Here is a 16172-nt window from a genome sequence, read left to right on the forward strand (position 1 = left end):
TTCAATAGGAATCATAAATATAAATTATAGTATCATCCACTTCATTAACTCATCTTCTTACCATATAAATTCATATTTCAGAAGTTCTACATTACCATTTAAATTTTACAATCTAAAATGTGTTTGCAGTGCAGTATAACAACTTTAATATTGAATTGTCGGATCACTGGCAGGGGAGAACCAGGATTTTTTCCACCTGTTCAAGTGGCTCCGGCACCCACCCAGTGTCGTATAATGTGGGTACCTGGAGTAAACTGTGAGGTGTAAAGGCAGCTAGGGGTGTGGTGCTGATCACATCACCCCCACCTTTGGCCATGATCAAGAAAATATTGGGCCCTAACTTCACACCCCCGTGCATGGTAAAAGGCACAGGGGAGCACTTTACTTTTTTATATTGAATTGTTGTTTTAAGTCCACTTTGTGCATAGATAGGCTAATCAGGACTGGACCTACAATTTAAAGTGAGATCCAATGAAATGTGCCCCCACCAGGCATCAAACCTGGGCCCCTTGATTGCACAGCAACGACATTACCTCTATACCATTGGGCAGGCCCTCGAGACATTATAGTGATGGAAATATATATGCAAGTTGGCAATGACTTTCTCGGGGAAGGATTAATAAGGCTTATTTCCTCCTTCTGTTGTGATGTATTTAATAATAGAAATACCTTTGTTTTCCAAAAGCAAGGAAAATATGGCATCCAGGGACATAGCCAGCATTTTTTAGCTTAAATTTTAAAATACACTGTGTTGGAAAATGATTAGTGGGAAATGGTACTGAAATACAACTCCTCATGTACCTGACAGTATGCATATTAATTATGACTACTGTATTTGTAAAATACGGCTTTTCTCAATATTATGTCTCATTTAATGCTTCTTCTAGAGCTACTGCTTAGCCTAATGGTTAGTGCTCTCACCTTTGGTGCGAGCATTCAAGGGTGTTATTCCTAGCAGGAGCTCCAAATGTTCAGTGCTGATCCAACATCATGAGGACAATTGGGAATCAAGTGGAAGAAATATGGCAGATGAGTGGAAAGAAACTATTGACATGCTGCAACATGCATCCAATTTTATGTGGATAAAACTAATTGCATAATGTTGTTATATTACTTGCATTGCATGTCTGTGTCAGTTATTACTTTCTTTTATATTTATTCAAAAGAAAAACAATTACATAAATACAAAATATGAATGATAGGTGATAAACCTTGAAATAGAATTCCCGCTACATTTTAAGGTCTCCAGTATTATGATGTTCATAAGCTATTATAAAATGCCTTGTATTATAAATGTGTTGGGAAAATATATTCAGGAAATGTAGAACTATGTTAAAAAAATGTGACATTATTATTTTGATATGTATTTTTGTTACTATGTTAATGTTTATTGGCTATAGATTTCTGTGTTAGCCAGTGTGTTAAAAGTTGGCTGATGTGCTAGAAAAACAGTAATTAATAAAAAGAGTGCAATAATAAATGTATTAGTATTGCAAAAATATTCATTTATATATTTTAAACATTACTAGTTACTTAAAGAAGCATTTTAAGAGAAAAAGACATTGCCTATGTTAAGTGGTGAATAGAGAAATTCTGTAATTTTTAAATAGATCTTTGTTATTGCATAAAAAATGAAAAAGGAATTCAACTAAGAAACATTGTAATATAATGTAAAAAACTGTGAAAATACAATCTTAGAGTACTTTGCATTAAATTTGCATTTTTCTTTCTCTACTCTGAATTGTATATTTTTGAGGTATAATTATAATTCTCTACTAGAATAGGCGAGTTTCACCTATGTTACAAACCATTGCATTACGAGCCAAATTTATGTAAACCACACAGGTGCCACACAAGAGGTGGACCCACAAAACTTTGAGGAGAGAAACTTGTTTGTGCTGTAAACTACGAAGTGATCAGTGTTGAAGTAGAAATGTGCCCCAGTGTCTTTAAGAACGAAGGTACTAGAGTGTTGCAGTGAGCATTTTTCGCTCGAGCGGCAAATAATTCGCACAGGCAACACTAGATGGCACACATAATTCATAGGTCTTTCGCTTAAGCGAAAAATGCTCGAACAAGCAGAATACACTCAAACTCTTGAACCCTATTACTACACGTATTTCTGTAATTTGTCTATGGTAGTGAGCCTTCAAATTTGGATCGTGAAGTAAAAGATGAAGTGAAATTGAAAAATAAGTGAACATAGACATCATTTCCATGTTAAAATGCAGTTTTGTATCTCTTACCGAGATATATGAATTTTGAATTTAAATATGAATTAAAATATTTTGGGTGCGTCAGCACTGAGGCTATTTTCCACCCGTTACACTATACAGGGTCCAGCCCCTTATCATAACAAAAATAAAAGCGTGTCTGAAAACTAAAATTTTCTTACCTTGATTAAAAGCTGAGGCTAAAAAGGACGCTCAACACAAATAAGGACAAAACACAGGACGACACAGAATTATACTGGCCATGGGGCCAGTCGCCAGAGCCTCGTTAGTCTTCAGTCCAGGGTGTAGTATGTGAAAGTGAGGTTGACTATTTGGTGCACTACGTGGAAGGAGCACCTCTTACACCCCACCAAGATACGAGGTGTGGCTAGAAAAAAGATGGATTGATGTTGCTGTTGACAAACAGCCAGCACATCAAGGTCAAGCAGTGCATGAGTGTATAACGTGATATCCTGCCTATGGACTGTGTGATTTACCAGGGTGCGCGGTGCTCAGTTCCGCTGTAGCTTGTCAACGAAGTGAACCGTACATCTGTGCTCCGTCGGAAAAATATTAAGTGTGAAAGTGGAACAGCGTATCAATGTGAAGTTTCTTATGAAACTCGGAAAATCTGCCACAGAAACTTATGGTTTGTTGAAGGAAGTATACGGAGATGAGTGTTTATCACGCACGCAAGTGTTTTAGTGGTTTCAAAGGTTTAAAGAGGGACGAGAAGTGATTGCGGACTCGCGTCCTGGACAGCCTTGCACGTCGAAAACGGAATCATACATTGCAAATGTCGGTGAATTGATTCGAGAGGATCGTCGCTTGAGTATTTGAGCTATTGCAGAACAACCAACATTATTACTTTAAGGTGCTGACGACCCTTTGTGAGCGAGTAAGAAGACGTCGACCTGATTTGTGGAAAAGCAAGTCATTGATTCTTCATCAGGACAATGCTCCTTCCATACGGCATTGTCAGTCAAGGCTTTTTTGGCCAAGCATGGGATCCCTGTGTTAGAACATCCACCCTATTTGCTGGGTATCACTCCGTGCAACTTTTTTTTTATTCCCAAAGGTCATATCAGCACTGAAAAAAAAAAAACAACAGATTTACGACCATAGAACCTGTGAAAACCAAAGAGACGGAAGTCATGAACATGGTTTCAGAAAATGATTTCCAGCACTTCTTCCAGAAATGGAAGATTCGTATGGAGCGGTGTATCGATAGTTCAGGGGAGTACTTTGAAGGGGATAATGTTTGTATTGTACAAAATTACCAATAATAGATTTTGTAGCAACATTCCGGTTTTTTCTAGCCACACCTCGTATATGGAAATAAGAGAGATGATTATGGGCTGAAACTACCTAGGCTGACATTTTGTGTTTTTAAGATTATTGTCACATTAAAATGATGCTCGATTGAATGTTGTAACTGGATTTTATTATTTCGCAGCATATGATCATTTTCAGTAAGTGAACAATGATGTACACATACTTGTTGCACTGTGATACGATGTTTCTAATTGCCTAGGCAGGTCTGTCAGTATGTGTATACATTTTATATTTCAGTCTTTAGATATTGCATACTCTCATATATATCATATTTGAGTCTTGCATAATAATATACGGAATTTTCATTTAGAACTGTAATTGCATTGAGTGGTTTCCTTCCATGTATGGGTTTTAGGTTGACAGTGCTGCTTATTAGGCTCTGCAATGCAGGACGTTGTCAATCATTCCACTATAAGTGTGGTACATTCAAGTGTAGCATGCAAGTGTGGGAGACTTGAACGAGTTTGAGAGAGCGAAAGTGGTCCCATACAACACTCTAGAAGGTACACTTTATCTGCTAAATAAATTATGAAAATGGTACACACAACTTGTCAGCCAGAAGATGCTTTCTCCTGCTTGTAAGGAAAAGCATGCCACCATTTGACATAAACATGACAATACATGCAGCAACTTTTCCCCACAAGGACGGCACCAGGGGGTTGCGAATGAGTTGTTGTGCTCCCCTTAATTTTCTTCTGCATCCTTTTTCCAAACCTATTTTCAAATGAAAACACGAACTAATTTTACAGTGTCTTATTATTTTATGACTTATTCAAACCATGTCATCATATTGAATGTATGTTAGGCTACTGAAGTGAGAGTGCTATTATTGTATGCAATATAATAATAATAATAATAATCGTTTATTTTAAGTGTTGAGCACAGTATGAAACCTAATACAGCACTAAGTCAAATACAAAAGTACAAAGTTACACGAATAAAATACGTAAGCTGTAGAATAACATAACATAACAAGTTTGCATATTTACACTTCAAGTTACAGTTTTCAACGAGATCTATTATGTCTCTGATACTAATAATTGTTTATTCTTATATAATATTGTGCAATTAACTGTGTATTGTTCTAATAATAATCATATTTATTGAAGTGATGATAACAATTAAACAACCAGGTATATCACTATGTCAAAATTGGTTATACAAAATTAAAAAATTGAATACATAATTATAAAATAAAACAGTGGATCCTACAATCTTATACATCAACATAAATTCAAATTGTAGGTTTCAACAAGATCAGCTACTAAACCTCTTGCCTTGTTTAGGCATGTGAGAATTGAGATATACCTATGGGAATATCTGGGAATTTTATAAGCTATATTATTCAAAAAGTATTCACTGTCAACTTGGAAATTTAATATCTTCTCTACAAAATTTATCCTTTTCATTTTTCTTCTTTCTTCTAAGGAAAACATATTCAACTGTGATACCCATTCAGAGTAATGTTGGTCATAGTAATTTTTTTTTAAACTTTGTGCATAATAACCTGATAAAAAGTTTTTGAACTGATTCAACTTTTTGAAGGTGACTGGTTGCAGTCAGAAACCATAATTCATTTGCATATCCAAGAATAGGACGAACTATCGTTTTATACAGGAATATTAAGGTATCTTAATTATTATTATTATTAATAATAATAATAATAATATATCTTTATTGAGCGGGTGAGGGTCAGCGTATGCTGTTCTCCCACCTAACCCTTGTCAGAATACAGTCTACAGTTACAAAAGGTATATATATCCAATAAGAAAAAAAAGAAAAACCAAAAATAATAATAATAATAATAGTAAATAAGTAAGAAAGATGAAAGAAAAACGTATGGTCAATTTGAAATCAAATAAGAACTGTAAAGATACAATTAATGAGTATATGTATACACATAAAACTAAATTCTAAATACAATTATAAGTATATATATATATACTTACACATGTACACGTAAATGCATATTTGTTAATCTTTGATGGTGCAAAAATAGAAATATTTGACATGAAGTAATATCAAATTCTTACATTGACATCAATACATTGTGGGATGTATTTTTATTCGTGTGCGCTTCTAGATTCAAACTGTTTACATAGTAGATAGTCCTTTGCTGTGGATTTAAGAGCATGCAGTGTTGATTGGTTAGTTATTGTTATGGGTAATTTATTCCAGGTTGAAACTGCATTTACCGAGAATGATGATTTGAAGGAGGCGGTACTGTAATGACATGTAAAAAGTTTGTTATGCCCTCGAGTGAAGTGTGAGTGTATTTGAGCACCTATTTTAAGTTTTCTAAATAGATAATCTGGTTTACTTACTTTCAAAATTTTGTTTATGAAGGTGATATAGTGCAGATGCCTTCTTCTGTCCATTGTCAATCAGAGGCACCGACTTGTCAAAATTATTGGGGGGGGGGGGGCTGCTCTTATCACCGAAATAAATGAATGAATGACTCACTCCCTCCCCTTTTTTAAAAATAAAAATTACGTCTTCGTATAGCAGTTTTTAAGCAGCTATTATATTCCTCATACAAATGAAATGTAACGTGAAAAACGTTTAGAATATGTTTCAAAGTCTCTAAAGTCTTTTGTGTGTGCTCATTTGTCTTTTAGATAAAAATTAACATTTTTATTGAGAAGTATGTATTTACATTAAGAGACCAACCTAACAGTTTTATGCCGGCCTCTGTAGCCGAGCGTGTTGGGTGGTCGACTGAACTCGCTTTGATCCGGAGGTCTCGGGTTCGAGACCCGGCGAGGGCATGGGTGTGTTCTAATGTCCGCAACAGACCTGTAAAGAAAGGACATGTGATGGGTGCAAATAACCTTTTAGTGTTGACGTACCCATAAAAATAATGAATATTTACAATATTTAACAGTTTTATTTAATTATTTACATAAATGCTAACACAAATTGCAGGAAAATAATATTACTTTTTTGTTCTTGCTACAATATTTTACTTTTTAAATTTAATTTTGCAATAAAAAAACACATAGCATGTACACTAAGATATAAAGTGACATACACAAAAAAAAAAACAACATATCAACATGATTTAAAAATAAAGCAAAAGTGGCTCTACGACCGGGTTATTTTTTATGAACTCATTAACGAGCGGTCTCAGGTTCAAATTATCAAGCACAGTTTGATACGAGGGTCACTATTTATATTTTGAGCCTTGGCAACACTGATTGAAGTTAGGCACGATTTGACGTTTGTAGGGAATCGTCTGGCATTATGGACCATAACGTACTTCAAATGTTTTGTCAATAGCTTCATTTGTGTTGTTTATGTTGCCTTGGAGATTGCGCGACAACAATAAAATGGAATTAACTCGTGAACATTTTCGTGCGATGATTTTTTACTATTTTCGACGTGGATTATCAAGACAAGAGTGCATCGATCAACTTACTTCCACATTTGGCGATGAAGCCCCATCCTTTGCCACTGTGAAACGCTGGTATAACGAATTTAATCGTGGCCGCCATTCGCTCACCGACGAGATTCGCGAAGGTCGTCCAAAATTAGTTGTTGTTCAAGAAAACATTGATGCTGTGCCAAACCTAATACTGCAAGATCGTCATGTGACATACTGTGAGATTGAGGCAACCATAGGCATTAGTTCCACCACCATATATAAAATATTACATGATCATTTAGCTGTGAGAAAGGTATGTTCTCGTTGGATCCCACACAATTTGACAAAAACTCAAAAAGATGCTCGCGTCAATTGGTGCAAACAAATGCTCAATAAATACAATCGTGGTGCTTCAAAAGACGTATATAAGATTGTAACAGGTGACGAATCATGGATATATGCATATGAGCCGGAACGTAAACAGCAGTCGACTGTATGGGTGTTTCAAGATGAACCCAATCCAACAAAAGTTGTTCGCGCTCGAAGCACATCGAAACAAATGGTCGCCTGTTTTTTTCGGGAAAACTGGTCATGTGGCAACTGTGCCTTTAGAGGAACGTAGAACGGTCAACTCTGAATGGTACACAACAATTTGTTTGCCAGAGGTCTTCGGTCAAATACGGAAAACAAACAAACGCCGTCAGATCATTCTTCATCAAGACAATGCCAGCTGTCACACATCTCGTCTAACAACCGACTTTATGAACAGTCAAAAAATCGAATTGATGGGTCATCCGCCGTACAGTCCTGATTTGGCACCCAATGACATCTTCTTGTTCCCAAATGTCAAGAATAAATTGCGTGGACAACGATTTTCGTCGGCGGAAGACGCCGTTGATGCGTTCAAAAACCATATTATGGAGGTGTCTCAAGAAGATTGGAAAATCTGCTTTGACAAATTTTTCGAACGAATGCAAAAGTGTATTGACCATAAAGGAGAATACTTCGAAAAACAATAAAGCAGTTTTCAATGCCAAATTCCTGTTTTTTCATTGTTAGGCTCAAAATATAAATAGTGACCCTCGTATATGTGGAATACTGCTAAGCTGCTTAGTCTCTTCTGTCCCATTGTACATCTCAAATATGTCTTCAGTCGGCAAAAAGCACTGAGTGACCGTTCGGCTGTGGCTGTCGTCACTCGCACAGTGCGGAGGAGCATCATTAATTTGGCAACTTCAGGCAGAAGCTCCTGGAGGGTGCAGTCTTCCAAAAGAAACTTCCTTATGTCACACATGGTAGTTAGAACCACTTCCTTCTGTTTAGCGATATCACCAAGCATGGACAGGTGTAAGGAGAGCCTATCGGCATCTAAATCTTGGCGAAAGAATTCTCGCGTTTGCTCAAAGTTTGTTGTGCTACTGTTCACAGCTGAGATGCATTCTTTCTCTACGGCTGTTACTTTTTGTAGTCCTGTAGATTCATGTCTTTGTTTAACACATGATTTTACTGTGTCACACATGTCAGTGTATATTGATTTATACACAAGCGTAGAACTTGTGAGGTTTGGCAGCATCAGGATTTTCAAGTCTCTTAGGGACATGACATTGCTGGGGCAATTCTGGCTCATCAACGAGGCTGGGTTTGCCCTCTGTGCATTTCTGCCAGAACTTCTCAAAACTCAATCACTTTTCTTGAAAGATGTCTGTCAAGTATTTTAGTTTTGATTCCACTTCTGTAGCACCAATGCGTGAAGACTGAATCTTACAGTTTACCTCTTCTATTGGACCCATCACATGGCAGTAGAGGGAGAGAAAGGAAAATATCTTGAAGTGAAGCATTGTCTCCAGGTATCCAACACATTTTGATGCTGTGTCAGTAGAATCTTCTTCAGATAAATTCTCAAAAAAAAATGAGAAGGTTTTCATAGTTCTTTAAGATGTATTAGATACTGGAGGCTCTCAACACACCGATGAGGGGAAAGTGGTTGCAGTCCAATATGGCCAGTCCACTTGTTCACATCAAAAATATTCCTAAATATTCGCATTCTTTTAGGGGATTCCCTAACAGTCTTTAACAAGTTGTTGGCTAAATTAATTATGTCTCTGATACAGGGCAGGTGACGCAAGCTGTCCTCAACTGTCAAGTTCAAGCTATGAGCTGCACAGTGTACATAAATAACCTGTGGCTGCAGATCTGTAACTAACTTTTGCAGCCCTTTAAACCTTCCCCTCATACACGAGGCACCATCGTAACACTGTCTCCTCAGATTCTATATGGGCAAGTCCAGACGCTCCAGAATGTATTTTACAACGTCAAAAAGAGTTTTGACCTCAGTGTTCGGAATCTCATAAAAGCCCATGAATTCCTCAAAAATATAAAAATTTTCATTCACAGTTGAAATGCAGAATGTCAATTGTTCATGGATGGATATGTCACAAGTTTCTTCAACCATAATAGCAAAAATTCCCGACTTTTAATATCTGCTACCACGGAGCTCAAAACAGATCTCCCTAATATCAATGATCTCATTCTGAATGTCATGTGAGAACATTTCAAATGTGTGTTTAAAGTTAAGTTCATGTGGCACAATTCAGAGTAAACTTTGCACGAGAAGCAAAATACATTAGATCATCTTAAGCAAAATTATTTGGGGGCTCTGCCCCCACATCGTTAACATTGGGGGGCCTCGAGGCCCCCTAAGCCCCATGGAGTCGGTGCCTATGTATGCAATAGGCAATCCATTGTTTCTAATCTCAAAGAGAAGCCGCATTTACTTTCCTGCACTGGGGACAGTTTCTAAAAAGATCAGCAGCTTTGTCTCTATTTCGTCAGCATTGTTGTTAAGAATTGTGAATTTCGATAATTACGTGCAACTTAGTGTGAGTTGTTACATGTTTTCCTTTTTGAGTATTTTATATTCTGCATATCTATACTTGTTCTTCCTTTTTCCTTCAAGTCGTGATGCAACAAAAATTTCAGTTCCGTTCAAGATAACATCAGGTCATGTTCAGCAAGGGTGCCCACAGAGGGTGATAAAGGTGCAGACTGTGCCATCAAAAAATATGTGTGTGTGTGTGTTTGGGGGGGGATCCTTCTTTCAAATGTAAAATTCAACATGTATATTTTCCTAAAATATATCTCAAAAAAAAAAGTTTACACCTTGGCATCACGATGCAATATGTATGATGAGGTGGGGGAAGGGGAGAATCTGAATATATTTCCTTACTAATTCATTTACTTCCAAGTCACTATTGCTACTAGGTGCATGGTGATTAATAATATTTTTCAAGTCACTTTTTAGGTTAAGAAAGCAGACTGTAACTAAGAAAATGTACGTACTTTGTGTGGCTGCTGTTTATTGAAAGAAAGATGCATTTTATAATTTCATCTTTATTTAACTGTAGTACAAAATTAGAAATGAGTATTCTTTCTGAATTAATGAAAAAAAATGCTGGATTTGGCCCTGGCATGAGCCATTTTCTCAATAACATGCATCATAACATGCATCGTGTTGCCTCGGACTGTTGCTTTTGCATGCACGGTGAATGCTTGTGTGATCTTTCAGTCCGAAGTGACATATGTCTCTTGAGAGCAAACCATCAGTAATCAATACCATCTTTCAAACAGAAGCAACATGACAAGCTGCACGTGTCGCTCAGATTCCCAGTGGCGTGCATCATGTCGTCTCAGTCTCTTGCTCTCCTGTACGTGGTAAATACTTGCTTATAGACTAAAGAGACCTGTGTAACTTGTCACTGTGGTGTGCATGTCGCTTCGGCCTGAAACCTCCCTAGGAGATGTGCTTTTCATCCACATGCTTCTAACAAAATGCAAGTAGTACAAATGACTGTGTTGAGCCAGATGCCAATCCTTTCTTCAGTTTGTATCCACAAGTTTCTTCTCTTTATGTCCTTCCAGACTCGTCCCCCTCCCCCTGGTGCTGCCATCAGCCCCCTTAGCAATGAAGAGTGAAAATGTAGACCGAAGTTATTATTTTGCTCACAACTTTGGCGAAGAATAAATTCATAGCACATGAACAAGTAGCTATTGCATTGTTTCATCTTATTTATAAGAAGTGTAAGTAGCGGCAAGTATTTAGAAGATTCTCTAGACTTTAGACCCGGAGAAGGTGATCTGGACCAGACATTTTTACAGTCATTTACCTGTTTCTGCTCAGTTCTGTGGTCCATCCAGCCTCGTATAAATGGGTACTTGGGTGCAACCTGAAGGGTAAAGGGTGGCCAAGCATGATGCTGATCACATCATCCCAACTATGGCAGAGATCAATAATATGTGAAGCTCTATACCTCCACATCACCCCATATGCCTTCGTCAAATGTGTGCACATACACAGGCGTACATTTACCTTTCTTTTTTAACCATACTGTAGACTTTAGAAAGTTCTTTCATAGGGGAGCTTCTTTATCTGTACCTTCGCTGCCACCTGTTTAGACAGTGACAAGTTTTGGGGACGAAAGTATTTTTATTGCTTTGGCTGGGGGTGGAATGTACGGTTGGCACTATAACTGAACATTGTCTATTTTTTCTTGTACGTATGTTATAAATATCTGTATCATCAATATTGACTTAATGACCCCCCTCCCTCACATATAATTTACCTTCATTTGATAATATTAATATTAAACTTTTGAAAAATGGACTTGGTTTACAAAGCCCCCCCTGGAAATCAAATCTAGCTACGGGCCTATGTCCGGAAACCTACAAAGTGATACTCGATTCAATAACTGATCGAACTGTGCAACCATATGCTACGCAGCTGGCACACTTTCTCCTTGTCAAAGAATCTACACTTCACAGTTTCATATTAGCACTGTGAGCGTAACCGGATGTTCGAGGGGAACCAGATGTGTGCGCATGCTCTGCAGTAGCTGCACCTTTAACACGGTGTAACGACCCTGCTTGGTCGCCATTTAATTATTATTAGACCTTGCGTGGCCACTATATTCTTTTTAATCGGATGAAAGAGTTAAGCGGAATGTCCCTGCGAGGCGTACGCTTTTAGTTTAAATGTATTCTGTAAACGTTAACGGTTCCACCTCTATGTTTAATAGCTTCACTCATTATTAGACCCTGCGTAGTCGCTATATTCTTTTTAATGTTATCAATTATTGTCATTTACATTGTTCAACGTGTTGTTTAGAATAGCAGAGTCCTGCGAGGCTCATTATTAATTGTATTGTCTGAATGCACACAGTTTTAGTTTATATTGTCACGTGCATCTAGTGATTTTCCCACTAGTGATTTCTCAATGTCAAAACCTTGATATTCCTCAGTACGAAGTTTGCAATATGTAAAAAAATGAGTTAGCAACGCGTACTTGTAGTTAAAATTTTCACCACCCATGCGCCACCGCGACTATAAAACCCAGCGCAGCGAGGCCGGAGCTCAGTTGGCTCCCGGATGTCAACTGGCAAACATCTTGGGAAAAACCGGCCATCCAGCCAGAAGCCTAGCAGCTATCCCAGAAGGAAGGAAGGAGGAAGAAAGAAGAAGAAGAGCCTAGCAGCAACCTAACTACCCAGTCTAGGTGCCAGGTTCCACCTGCCTGGCTTGTCTAGGAGCACCTAGACCTCCTTCCTAACCTGCCGCCCTTGTACAGGAGACACCGGTTGGCTTGCCGATTCCTAGCTAACGCCGGGGGTGTCGCGGCATCCTTTAATCCTTTACCCAGCGCCCGCTTGTCGGAGGTGCCGGCTGGCTACGGCCAGTTCCTAGCTGTGGTTGGGGGTACCGCGCACATACTACTTTCTCTTACAGGGGAGCCCGTGACGTCAGCAGAGAACAGCGCCCTAAATAAAATTAGGTCCCTATACTCCCCCTGGCGCCTCACTGCGAGGAATAAATTGAATGGTCCCTTTCCCCCTTTTGACTCCAGAAGTGGTGAATGCACGTGTATGGTAAATGTAAATGCACTTAAGTGATAAAGGTTAAAGACTAGTGTGCTAACAGACTTTCTTACGATAAGTTTATAATAAACATATATATATATATATATATATATATATATATATATATATATAAAGCTGTTGTTCACGTTTTACCCAGCAAGCCCTGAGATATCTAGAATCTGTGTTCAACGACTGGTAAGAAGTTAGCATTTATGGGTAGACTTTTGCCGTCCTCCTAATTGAAGTGTTTAGAGTGTGGTAATTGTGTGTAGGTGGGACGTTGCAAAAGTTTTTGGCGCCATAACGTGGGGCCCGACATAACAGTGCAATTAAGTGAAGCCAACCGAACCGTGCATTAAAAGGACTGTCCAGTGAAAGTGAAAGTGTGGATTGTTTAAACATGGACCAAGAATTTACTGGAATGAACCTGAGAAGTAGAGGGAGGAAGACCATGGATTCAGAGTCTGGATTTGGTTGCTGTGAAGAACTGGGAGAAGAGGTAGCGTATTTCCAGTGTTGCCAGTGCCAGCGCCAAATTCACTGGAGCTGTGATGGAAAAGATGTGGCTACCTTCCCCGCTGTAGGAGTTAAATGCCAGACGTGTGAATCTGTTCCGCAGACCCAGGTAGCGGAGACCGCAATACAAGAACCAAGTCCGCTGACCAACCCCCCATCAGACCATGGGTTATTGGAATGGTTAATGAAAGATAGGGAAGATAGAAAGAAAGAGAGGCTTGAAGATGAAGAGCGCAGGAAGAAAGAGAAACAGGAAGAAGAGAAAGTGCGCAAAAGAGAGGCAGTTCAGGCTGAAAAGCTGAGAAAAAAGGAACTGATAGAACTTAGATCCCTAATAGAGTTTCATGAAGAGAAAAGGGAGCTAGAGAAACGAGAGATTGAAGAGAAAAGGGAGCTAGAGAAACGAGAGATTGAAGAGAAAAGAGAGCTAGAGAAACGAGAGATTGAAGAGAAAAGAGAGCTAGAAAGAAGAGAAATTGAAGAGAAAAGGGAAAGAGACTTTGAAACTCTCCGAGCTTTAATTGAGAGCCTAGAGGAAATAAGAAAGAAAGAAAAAGAGGAAGAAGAAGCCAAAAGACGAAGAGAAAAAGAGGAAGAAGAAGCCAAAAGACAAAGAGAAAAAGAGGAAGAAGAAGCCAAAAGACGAAGAGAAAAAGAGGAAGAAGAAGAGAAGCGTAGGAATGAACTGCAAGCCCTCTTTGCCCAGCAGAGGACTGACATAGAAGGTCTTAAGGCCGGAGTAGAAAGTATTCAAATTACTTCTCAGCAAGATATAGTAAAGGTTGAGGAAAGATTAAAAGGGGTACTTCAGGAAAAACTGGAACCATTATCTCAGTGGCGCGGACAAGTAGAGATTACAGTGGAGTCCATTGAGAAAGCTGTCCAAAATTTGGGAGAGAAGACCGAATCCATCGAGAAAGTCGTGCAGGAACAGAAGGAAGTGATGGAGTCAATGACCGCAACTCTGCGGAAGGACGTAGAGCAGGCAGCTGAAGAGAAGGTGAATTCTCTTAGGGTAGAGACAAGGAAGCTTGAAGTATCTCTGCGAAGAGAAATGCAAGATCAGACAGGAACATTTGTTCAGAGGGTAAGCGAACTTCAGGTTCAGTTCCAAAGATTGAATGTTCAGCCAGAACCCACTCCAGATGTTCATTCCAGCCCTTTTACTCCGGATAGAGATCTGAATCCGGATGCTACTCCTTATGAGCCGCCCAGGTTAGCTGAGAAACCTCTATTCGCTGCCAACAGAATGAAGGCTGACGGAAGAAAGAGGCCTCGATACGATGATACTTCAGATGGATCGCCACCTAGAATAAGGCCAGATTTTAAGATGCCTAGAATGGCGGATATCGCCCACATTCCTAAATTTAAAGGCGACATTGAGGCTCAGTCAGCTGAAAAATATCTTCGGGAGCTCAACGTCAGCTTTGAACTTATGCAGGTACCCGAGCATTATAGGCTAGAGTTGCTTCCTAGAGTCTTCACTGATAAAGCTGAACACTGGCTTGCAGGAAATATTGATAGTTTCGTGAATTATGCTGACTTTTGCGCCAGGTTCAAAGAAGAATTCGCTTCTGAGAAGGCTAGACAACGGCAGCTAACAGCTGTGAGAAACAGGAGATATTCCAGACTTGTCCACGAAAGTATGGAGAGCTTTGCCTGGAGCGTTTATGCGGCCTATAGAAACCTGAGTGATAACTTTAATGAGGGAGAAGTACTTAATTTGATCATCGGACAACTTCCTTATAGAATGCGAAACCTTTGTTTAGCACATGCGCCCAGAACGGTAGATGACCTAACTCATTTCCTGAAGGATTTTGAAATCTATGATGAGCCAGATGCATGGAGGAACAAAGATGAACCGAAGGGAAAAGAACAAAATCCCTCAAGGAACTATAAAGTCCGGAACATAGAAACGAGGTCAGAAGGTAATTATCAGCGCCCTCAACGTTTCACTAATGAAAGAGGAGGCAGGCGTGATTTTAGAAGAAACTCTTTCCGACCTTACCAAAACCAAAGACGTAGATCTCCTGACCCAAGAAGGATCCGTGAGGGTAGAAGTAGCCCTAGTCCTCCGAGACGACGATTTACGGGTGAGCAGAATGTGATTCGCGGACCTCCCTCTCCTAGACAAAACATTACATCGGAGCAGGAGGAGGCCGTAGAAACCGCGCGAGAGTTTCATCAAAATCAAAGGTCCCAGTCTAGCCAGACAAACTAGGACCTTGTCTAAATGCTTCGTTCCTGTTTAGGCAAGGGACTTCGATGGAGCGGCCCAAATTAATAGATAAAGATGTCCAAGAGTTACTAGTAAATTTCCAGCTAACAGAAACTGAAGAAACCAATTTACAAAAGGAATTGAAGTCTGCAAGGGAATCTAAAATTAGATACAGATCTCCAGTTGTGCAAGCTAAATTAATGGACTTTACAGTAACCTGTGTGATTGATACTGGCAGTGAATGCTCGATCCTTAATTATTCAATCTGGACTAAGTTAGTAGATAAGATACCTGGCATACAGATCCAGAAAGTTCCAGAGGTGCGATTGATAGATTTCTCTGGAAGTCATAAGAAGCGTGTATGTGGAAGCAGGCGTGTGGAATTAGAAATTGGTGGTTTAAATTTCAGTACTGAGGTTTTCATCTTAAAAGGATTTGGAACTGATCTTCTGTTAGGAATGCCTTTCTTGAAACAGCACGAGGCTGAAATCAACTTCAGGAAAAATATGGTAACGCTGTCGTTCGGGAAAACTTCTGAGCAGAGAGAGGGGAATCCCTTAAATATTGATATAGTGCGGTATATCCAAAGAATCCAAGATGAAGAAGTGGATTGGATG

The sequence above is a fragment of the Lepisma saccharinum genome, chromosome 1 (assembly GCF_977018435.1).
Source record: "Lepisma saccharinum chromosome 1, izLepSacc3.1, whole genome shotgun sequence".
NCBI lineage: Eukaryota > Metazoa > Arthropoda > Insecta > Zygentoma > Lepismatidae > Lepisma > Lepisma saccharinum.